This window comes from Anopheles darlingi, chromosome 2 (assembly GCF_943734745.1).
Source record: "Anopheles darlingi chromosome 2, idAnoDarlMG_H_01, whole genome shotgun sequence".
Taxonomy (NCBI): Eukaryota; Metazoa; Arthropoda; class Insecta; order Diptera; family Culicidae; genus Anopheles; species Anopheles darlingi.
Genome location: NC_064874.1, coordinates 56,048,723 through 56,057,833, shown reverse-complemented (window position 1 = coordinate 56,057,833; position 9,111 = coordinate 56,048,723). Strand labels below are relative to the sequence as shown.

The 9,111-nt window shown below is 43.5% G+C and overlaps 1 long non-coding RNA gene across 1 annotated transcript; it reads left to right on the top strand.

The window, feature by feature from the left end:
- Positions 1–1,360: 1,360 nt before the first annotated feature.
- On the top strand, positions 1,361–3,941 carry LOC125948745 (uncharacterized). The gene is made up of 3 exons (XR_007468608.1): positions 1,361–1,621; positions 3,189–3,411; positions 3,510–3,941. It is a non-coding gene; the product is annotated as an uncharacterized LOC125948745 (long non-coding RNA).
- The last annotated feature ends 5,170 nt before the right edge of the window (positions 3,942–9,111 follow it).

Below are 9,111 nucleotides of genomic sequence, written 5' to 3'. Positions count from 1 at the left end.
CTGATCGTCGGCTTCGATCACTGCATGTTGCACCGCCTTGCGGTTGCTACCCATTCAACACTTCCATTTTCTGTGGGGTCACTTTCAGCTCCGCTGACGCCATCCACTCGACCATCTTATTTATGGCTCTGTTCGTCAGCATATTTGGACGTCCTCGATTGATATCCCTTTTCACGGATAAGACGATGTCGTCGGAAAAACCCGAGCGACAGCGATCTGCTGCACCCTTTCGGGTAGATGAAGTGTCAGAACATCGTCGTACATAGCGTTCCAAAGACACAAGGCCCGAGAATGGACCCCTGAGGAACGCCTGCGGTGATTTCTGCTGTCTTTCGACCCTCTGCCGTGTCGTACAAAAGAACTCTGTTCTCGAAGTAACTCTTCAAGATGCGGCACAGGAACACCGGCACTCGCAAACGATGTAGTGCCTTCGCTATGACCTTCCAGCTTGCACTGTTGAAGGCTTTTTCTATGTCCAGCATCACAATCGCGCAGTAACGTTTGTCCGTCCTCTTTTTGTTTCGTGCTTGCTCTGCCCTTCTGACCACCATGTTGAATGCGCGTCAACTGTCGATCGTCCTCTCCTGAACCCAAACTGCCTCTCCGATAACCCGTTCTCTCCTTCCATGTACCTAGAGAGGTGGTTCAGGATGACTTTCTCATCCAGTTTCTGCCTCTTCCATCTGTCCGGGAAGTGACCCTCATTTAGTAGCTTCTGCAGCACGACGCGGAACATGCCGGCGAGAGCCTCTCTGATCGCGGTTTTTAACGCCCCACGTTCGGGATCCCGTCCGGCCCCCGGACGCCTTGTTTGTTGGCAGCTTCTTCCCGATCTCCATAAGCACTATGCGTTCTTAACGCAGCCAGTTGCGCAGCATGCAACGAAAGTTGCGCAACCTTGACAGTCAGAATGTTACAAATTGCAACCTTGGAGTCAAAGACAATCTGTTAGCTTTTGAGCGGTGGTCCGCTTTTATTCTTCAGAGCGCTACAAATTTAGTCTCTTTTCGCAGAAAGGATTCTTACTTGACTCACTCGCTAGGCGCATCGCGCGCCTTTTTTATCCTCTCCTGGCGTTACGTATCTTCTCGCGTAACGTAACTCTTCTCGCGTAACTCCTTGTCATTCTTGAAAGTCCACCTCCCAGTGAGGTAGTGACACTACTCCACGATCTCCTTGCGTAGGAGCTACTGTATGTATTGTGTTGTATTGTATTGTATTGTATTTGTAACTTGCACACCCAATGGGCAACGCAGGCCTAATTGGGTGGCTTAAATTCTAGGCTTAATTCTAACAGGAAGTACGGAAGGCGGTCACTGATCACAGATATTAATAATTGCGCTTCTGAGCGTCACAGGCGGGGTGTTCGGGTCGAGATGTGCTGCATTGTCATTGTAGGATTGAATTGCCCTTAGTAGTGGCGCGTTAGAACCGTAGGATGTCCTCGACCGCGGGACAGTTAGGCCCAACGAAGGCGTCGATAGGGGGCTGCAAAGTGTAACTGAGCCAGCAGGCCTGGGGCATCGATGCGGCCACTGATTAGGCTCGAGATGAAGCAGCATTGCGCTACTACCTGACGTGATTGAATGGAGTCCAATCCTAAAAGCAACCGTCGTCCTCGGTAAGTTATATTACGCCTGCTATCTGGTTTGTTTACTAAGTTCTCTTCTACCTGTCAACGCAACCCACAACCCGCGTTGTTGCTTAACTGTCCTGCGCTTCTTTTTAAGCTTTACAGCTACACTTGTCGCTGTATTCTCACTCCCTATCACCGCGTGGCCGTACGTCGGTTTTTGCGATTTTTGTCGCTGGCCTTTCAATCTCTCGTTTCGCGGTTTTTACCTTTGCATTCCGTACCTGTCCATCCCTATCCCTTTTCACTTCGATCACGCCTCCTTTTGGCCAAACGCCGCGCGGTAATGTGTGGTCGATTATAATTACTACTCCTACCTACCGCAAGTGGTTCGACCGGCTCGAACCACTTTGTTCGTTTTCCCAGTGTGGGTAGATATTCTCGAACTCACATTTTCAAAGTTTATCGGAGTGTCTCCAGTTCATCTCTCCAGTGGACGGTCTCCAGTTCATCTCGGCGATCAGCTGTGGGCTGCATATTTCCTTTTGTTCAGCATGAGTCCACCCAAATCAATTTTCCCTTCACTTGCTTGTTGCCCGATAACGCCGCTTGGTCGTTTGTGGAAATATAGGTCTGCATTATTGCCCCTTTTATCCTGGTCTCTTCGTCCAAGAGCCGACACTTGACAAATTCAATCGACAAATTTTCTTCTGGAACATCATCTCTAGGGCAGTCATGACACTGGCGTAAGAGTGTCTCCTAAAGTCAGCAATAGGACTGTTACATTCGGAACGAAAACGCGTGTATTTTTTTCAGTGTTTCAAGAGAAGAGAAATAACGGAAATGGGAGCTGTCCCATATCCTCACATTGAAAGCTTTACTGTCAAACGTTCAGTGTGGCCAAATGCACCGACTGCCATGGCTGCATATCCAACACTTATAACTATCGTGGCTAATAAGGCATCTTATCAGTACGGTTTTGTACTAAGCTAAGCGTTTTGCAATCGATTTTACGATACTATAATATACTAGTGATTGCCTTGCGTCACTTTTCCTTCTTTTCTGTTTTCTTTTCAAGAGAAAGCATACAATCTCATCACAATTCATTCATAGAATCCTTCTATAACGAGAAGCACTTCCTGCTAGAGTGGTCAAATTAGTTCCGTCCGTCCAAACAAGAAGAATCGTCCAAACAAGGCCATAAACGCTTGTCGATTTTATTTAATAGGTTAGGTACCTGAGAGCAAACCATTTCAAATAATTTTCTAGTTGTTCATAAAATGAGCTTAATCTTTTCTGAGCACAAGACTATTGCATAACACAAGACTACTGCCGTGTGAATAAAGAAGTTTGGATTTATCAATAATTTTCAATATAATAACCATAGTTGTCCCTTGAATGGCCGAATGATAAGCTACCAATACAATAGATAAGCTTGAACCTAAACTGTTGCTATCAGTTAGCTCTCTTTAAAAAAAAAAAATCAAGATGCGTACATCACTATGAGTAAATTTTGTATGAAATATGAGATAGTTTTACTTTGCAATTTGACCAATCTTTATTTACACTATTGATCGCAAAAAAAAACATCTTACATTAACAACAAAAATCACAGACTACAAGATTAGATTATGTAATGGAAACTGCGACTTAACGGCAACATTAAAGTAAAAGCAACAACCTCAACAAGAATCGTGGAAGGCGAGCCAACATCATGTGAGATGTGAAACATGTCTCAACTGCAGACCACAGAAAACGCTTCGCGGCATCCATAAAACAACGAGTAGAATATCAATTACCAACGAGAAGATATCGAGTGCGATTCATCTAGTCTCAAGGTATGTGTATTGTTTTCGCAGTTGCGACCTGCTTGAGTTTACATTAATTTGCCATTTTAAAGAAATTTACACGTTTATTTGACTATTATTTTTCACAGAATGAATCACAGCTCAAAGGGAAGCCCAATTCTTCGTCGCGTTTGATACTCCATCAGCTTCAGGTCAACCCTCTCTATTATGGCAGAGCATCGATTGGAAACAGTTTCTTCTTCAATGGAAATCTGCTGGAGGAAGGAACTATGTATTTTATAAATAATATTAAGAAGTACGTTGTTATTAGTTCATAGTTATTAGGATAATAGTGTAGGGGATAGGAATGAACAGCGTTGGTGGTTTTATATCCTTAAGCCAAATCGCAGTTTGATCGCTTCAACGATCCGCCCCAATCTTAGCAAAAAGAAAACCATGTTATGCTGCAAACCATGCGTGTATGAAACGATCGCTTCATCATCTGCTACAAAAAACGACAACGGCATTCAATTGAATTCAACGACAACAGACAACGTTGTACAACAACATGACCATAGAAAATCTTCGACAACATTAGTTATTCAACATTGGCCATCCTGCAGTTAATGTGGAGCAGCATCGATAGATTGGTAGTCTGGAAGCAGCATCGACACGTATATTCAGAGCACAACTGCTTTACAATGACATTTTGGCGACGGAAAGAAAAGTGCTCAACATTACAACCAATCACCATCCTCTGCAGTAATGTTGCAACCGAAGTAAACGTAACATCACAGCGAAAGCACATTAGGACAGAAACAAAGAAGACATTAATTACCTGAACACGTTCCTGTAACTACACACGTAACTTATGCTTATGAATACTTGAGTCAGATGATGCAAAGTATCGTTAATAGTGAAATGGATCACTCACTGATTGAAATCACTGGGAGGAAAAATAACTTTGAAAGTCACGTCTCAGCTACTGTGGAGAAATAGATGAAGAATAATCGCTCGATTAATGTCAATGCGCAATGGTCTCCCGACTTGTTGCTACAACGATGAATACTTATCGCTTAATTGTGCTTCGAGGAAAACCATTGCATGATATTAACTACCAGATAATGTAGGAACATCAAACATCCCACAATGTATGGTTCGCGAAACAGTATTCCGGATATACAATTGGATGAGAGCTTAAACAACACAATGGTTACATCAAACTGTATTTGGAAGATCTAGAGACGTGCTGGCATTCCTGGTTTTCGCTGCAAAGGTTGGTGGTGGTGACATTGATAGTGATAAACACTGACGATGTGGTTTATTGAGGGTACCGCAAAACCAAAAGTTAGGGAAATCAGATAAATTAAGAAATGTATAATTCAAATCATTGAAGAAACAAAAGTTGTTAGAAAGGATATTTTTAAAATGTATCAGAGAGGATAATGTGGAGCAGACAAAAACACTAGATATTGGATTAGGTAATAATATAGGAATAGGTAACTAAAACGCGATAGATATGAACTGTAAAGCAACTTGAACTGCAAATTGTGAGAGTAATGGTAATGGGGTAAAATGATTGAGATAAGGTGAATGAATCAGAGGTTGGTACAGGTATCATAGTTTGAAATGAATAGATCGAATACTTTACGTATAGAGCATGTCAGCAGGTTCGTTTCGTTTTGTTATAATATTGACGCTGCATTCTTTCATTGCGGATAAGTTAAAGTAAGAATGAAAAGAGCATTTCGATGTTTATTGTAATTATTTGTATTTCTCGTTATTTGAGACAATCTATTTGCAATTAAAACATAAACTGTACTTGAAAATCTTATATAATGGAGTCGATTGATTGGCCATACTCCTTCGAAACTGAAATGAATATTTTTTTGATGGAATGTAAGTATAGATTGACGGTTGAATAGATGATTGAAAACCGTGTAAGTAAGGTATGGGAGGTATACAATTATAGTTTTACATGACTTTCTTTCATTTGACACACGATTACATAAGCGGATGAAGTATCTTGACGAGGCTGTTTGTGTTCTTAGCCTAGGTGAATTTCTAGTTGATTGGTTCATTTTGATCATCGAAAGATAATAGTTTAATGGTATGAAGATGCAATAATAGTTTAATGGTATGAAGTCTAATGATTGAAGTGGTATAGCCTTGATAACGATGTGGTACGGGACTTTTCTTCGCACATACTTGATGCAAAACCAGACGGCTCTTATATTGATGATTTCTGAATTGATGAATTGATAATGATTCCTTTCCATAGTAGTGGAGAAATGTTTTCATATAAAACCAATTGCCTTTGTTAGATGTTCAGATGTCATGTTCGTTATTTCAGCTTAATCCTGAAACTCCTTAGTGAATGTCATGGTTTTGAAGTCAAGCTGGTCAATTTGAGTTCATTAAGCATCGTCATCTTAAATAACAACATTACCCCTCCAACGACTTTGGTCTGGTGGATTGGGATGGGGCCGTACTTCTTGGATGAATATTTTTTCAAATTTACTTGATGCTCGACTTTTAAAACAACACTGAAAAATATTTAGGTCTAAGGAAAACGCTGATTATCTCGGAAAACTACATCTCACGATATATTCTGCCCAGCAAGATCCAAACGGCCAATTAATTTACATTGGCCCTATGAAAAGTTTTGGCCTTATAAAAAGTTTTGGCTCTATTAAAAAGAGGCACAATAAAAGCTGCAACAGCTTCTCAATACTCCAGCTGTCGCGGATGATGTGAACTCATCGCTAGCAAAGAAGGAAAGAGGTTCGTAAAGTGTTCGGTGTGGTTTGCCGACGACAAACGGTTTTGCGTGTTTCTTAGTTGGTTTTCAGTGCAGCGAAGTGCAGTTGTTATTTAATCATGGCGCATCTTTTTAATTTGAAATATGAGATACGAAGGAATTTGAGGAACGCGCTGTTTTGCAGCGTCAGCCACGAGGTTTTATGTGCGCGAGCGTGTGTGTGTGTGCTTCAATAGATGCCGGCATATTCGTTCCAGGAAAAAAATGGTACAAGAAACGAAGCAGCCAGACCTAAAGACAATAGGATTTGTTTGCGAGTAGTGTGTGCTTAATTATTTCTTAGAAAATGGTGTCAATGTAATGAAATACGTTTCTGATGTGTGCGGGCATGTTTGGCTATTCAACAGATCCGATGCGAGGCCACCGGTTGATTGTGTGGCCCGTATATTTCTTTTGGCGCGGATCTCGGCCTCGTGCTCCGGTGAAATAAAATGATGTGTATTAGGTTAGTTGAGAGTAGTGTCCAGATGAAATGTACCGAAAGAAAATGTGGTTTAATTTATAGGAATTGCGTTTTACCGGTAAGATAACTAAGCCGGGCATTATAACAGTATGATAATCGCATTTTTATTTATGTTTAGCCTTTTCCATGCCTTCAACTAGCTATCAAGGTTGCCTCTAAAAGAATCTATGGGATCTTAGGTGACTAGCATTTTCTGCCTTAAATGCTTCTTTCTGATGTTGAGGTAAGTTGTGCAAACCGTGATGGTGCTTTAATTTCTTTAGGATTAATATTGGTTCTACTTTTTTTAGCACTGGCCGATTGATTGCATTTTTATTGAGGTACTGTGATTGATGAAACATTTCAGTTTAGGTTTTATAGCATGGTGATTTATAGCATGATATTTTTTCAACAGAAATCGACGAAGAGAATGCCTGAAGGTTGTGGGCGAAGTACTTACAGCAAGTATTTAATGATGTCTTCCATTTGATCATGGAACAATTAATTAGTAAGTCCTTTTTCGATTTGGGGCTGGGAAACCCTCATAGACACCTAAAGGAGATCGCCGATTTTAGCTTGCAGCGCATCCGCCAAGTGCGGCTCTTTATCCAACCGTTGTTTGGCTCGTTCATGGCCATGGGCCGCTGGCATCGGACGCTGGCATTCATTCGTTTTCCAGAGCAGAGCAGAGAGTCAGTTTCGTATCTCTGTTCTCGATAGCGAGAGCGTTCGGATGTGGATGATATTCAGTGCTTTGCGTTGGTTTTTGGGTGCGCCTGAGGTTCTCGTTGAGTTCAAATTCTCTCTGCCAGGCGTTGTACTCCACCTCGATACCTTTAACGTCGTGTAACATGCACTGCGATGTATTCATGTCGCTTCCCCCGGCTGATATCGTCCACCCCAACAGTGTCCTCACGGCAATAGGTGCCCACATTCTATCCTTCCTACTCTTTCGCGTAATCGTAGCATTCGAGTTGATGTAACCCGATTAGCATTCGAGGGTCGGCATCAGGAGGTGTAACTCATCCATGGTATGTACTTGTAAATTTTGATTTTTGACTTAAATAGTAGCGTTTACTCAGTTTTTCGATCTTGTCCTTTATTTCCTTTCTTCACTTTTTTGGGCGCTGACTTAACATTTTTTACTTTATATTCTGTTGCCTTTCACGCAACACCCCCCTCGTTCGGGTGGGGCTTTATTCTTAGTCACCGTTTTTTTTCTGATGCTGGGCGGGAAACCTTCATAGGCACCGTTAGGAGGGCGAGAGCTCCTAACCGGTAGTGTGGGATTTCCAGACTCTGAGGAGTCCGGACTTACCCACTAAAACCCTCCCTGCCAATGCCTTGAGCCCCCTTCGGATCACCTATTCGGTATTACCTTCGAAGGGGAGGCTGGGCATGGAAGTCCCACTCGTACCCATGTGGGTACGCTCGCTAAAAACCGCGCTCACGACTTGGCCAGCCTACCCGTTGGAGGGTTGCTGGCGCCGTGATTCACTCCTTTGCTCCACCTGCCACTCTGAGCAAGCGCGTGTCATCGTTGATTTAGCAAACCCACTGACTGCATCAAATGCAGCAGGGGTTGCGCACATTAGCGACACCACGTTTTCAGCTGTCGCTTCTGTGCCTAGCACGAGGTTCATGCGCCTCCTTTCCTCCTCGAACCTCGGACAAGACACTAGAACATGCTCGAGCGAATCTTCTATCTCCTTACAAGCGGTGCAGTGTGGTGACGAGGCTCGCCCTATCCGGTTGCGATACTTTCTGAAGTACCCGTGCCCGGAAAGAAGCTGAGTTAGGTGATAGTTAACTTCACCGTGTCCTCTAGCCACCCATAGCTCTATATTGGGGATGAGACGGTGTGTCCATCTGCCATTTGTTTCCCCAGTCCCGCTGCCAGATAGCTAAGGACCGGCGCCTTGCTTCCGAGCGAATGCCCGGAACACCGCGCCTGGCATAGCACTGACTGTCTTCCCTTAATAGGGTTGTGATGGGCATAATAGATGCTATCACACCGACTGCTGCTGTAGAGATCGTACGGAAAGCGCACGTAACTCTCATGGCTGCCAGGCGGTGAACCCTGTCGAGAACTTCGCAGTTTCTCCCGACCCTCAGTGCTACATCCCATGCCGGGGACGCGTACCGTAGTATCGACGTGGCTACTGAAGCAAGTATGCGCTTCTTTGAGCTACTGAGCGACCCACTCCTACGCATCATGCCCCCCAGAGCATCAAGTGCGCTCTTCGCCTTGCTAGCTGCATGCTCCACGTGGCTACTGAAGGTGAGCCTATCGTCCAACATCACTCCGAGGTACCTTTTGGTTCTCTTAGACCGTACCACTAGGTCACCGATCTTAACCGATGCCTTTTGGACGGGATTACCGATAAGTATCATCTCAGTTTTGTGATGAGCCACGACCAGGCCGGGCCCCTCATCCACGATTCCACCACCTCTACCGACCGTTCCGTGTTAATTTCTACTTCTCTCA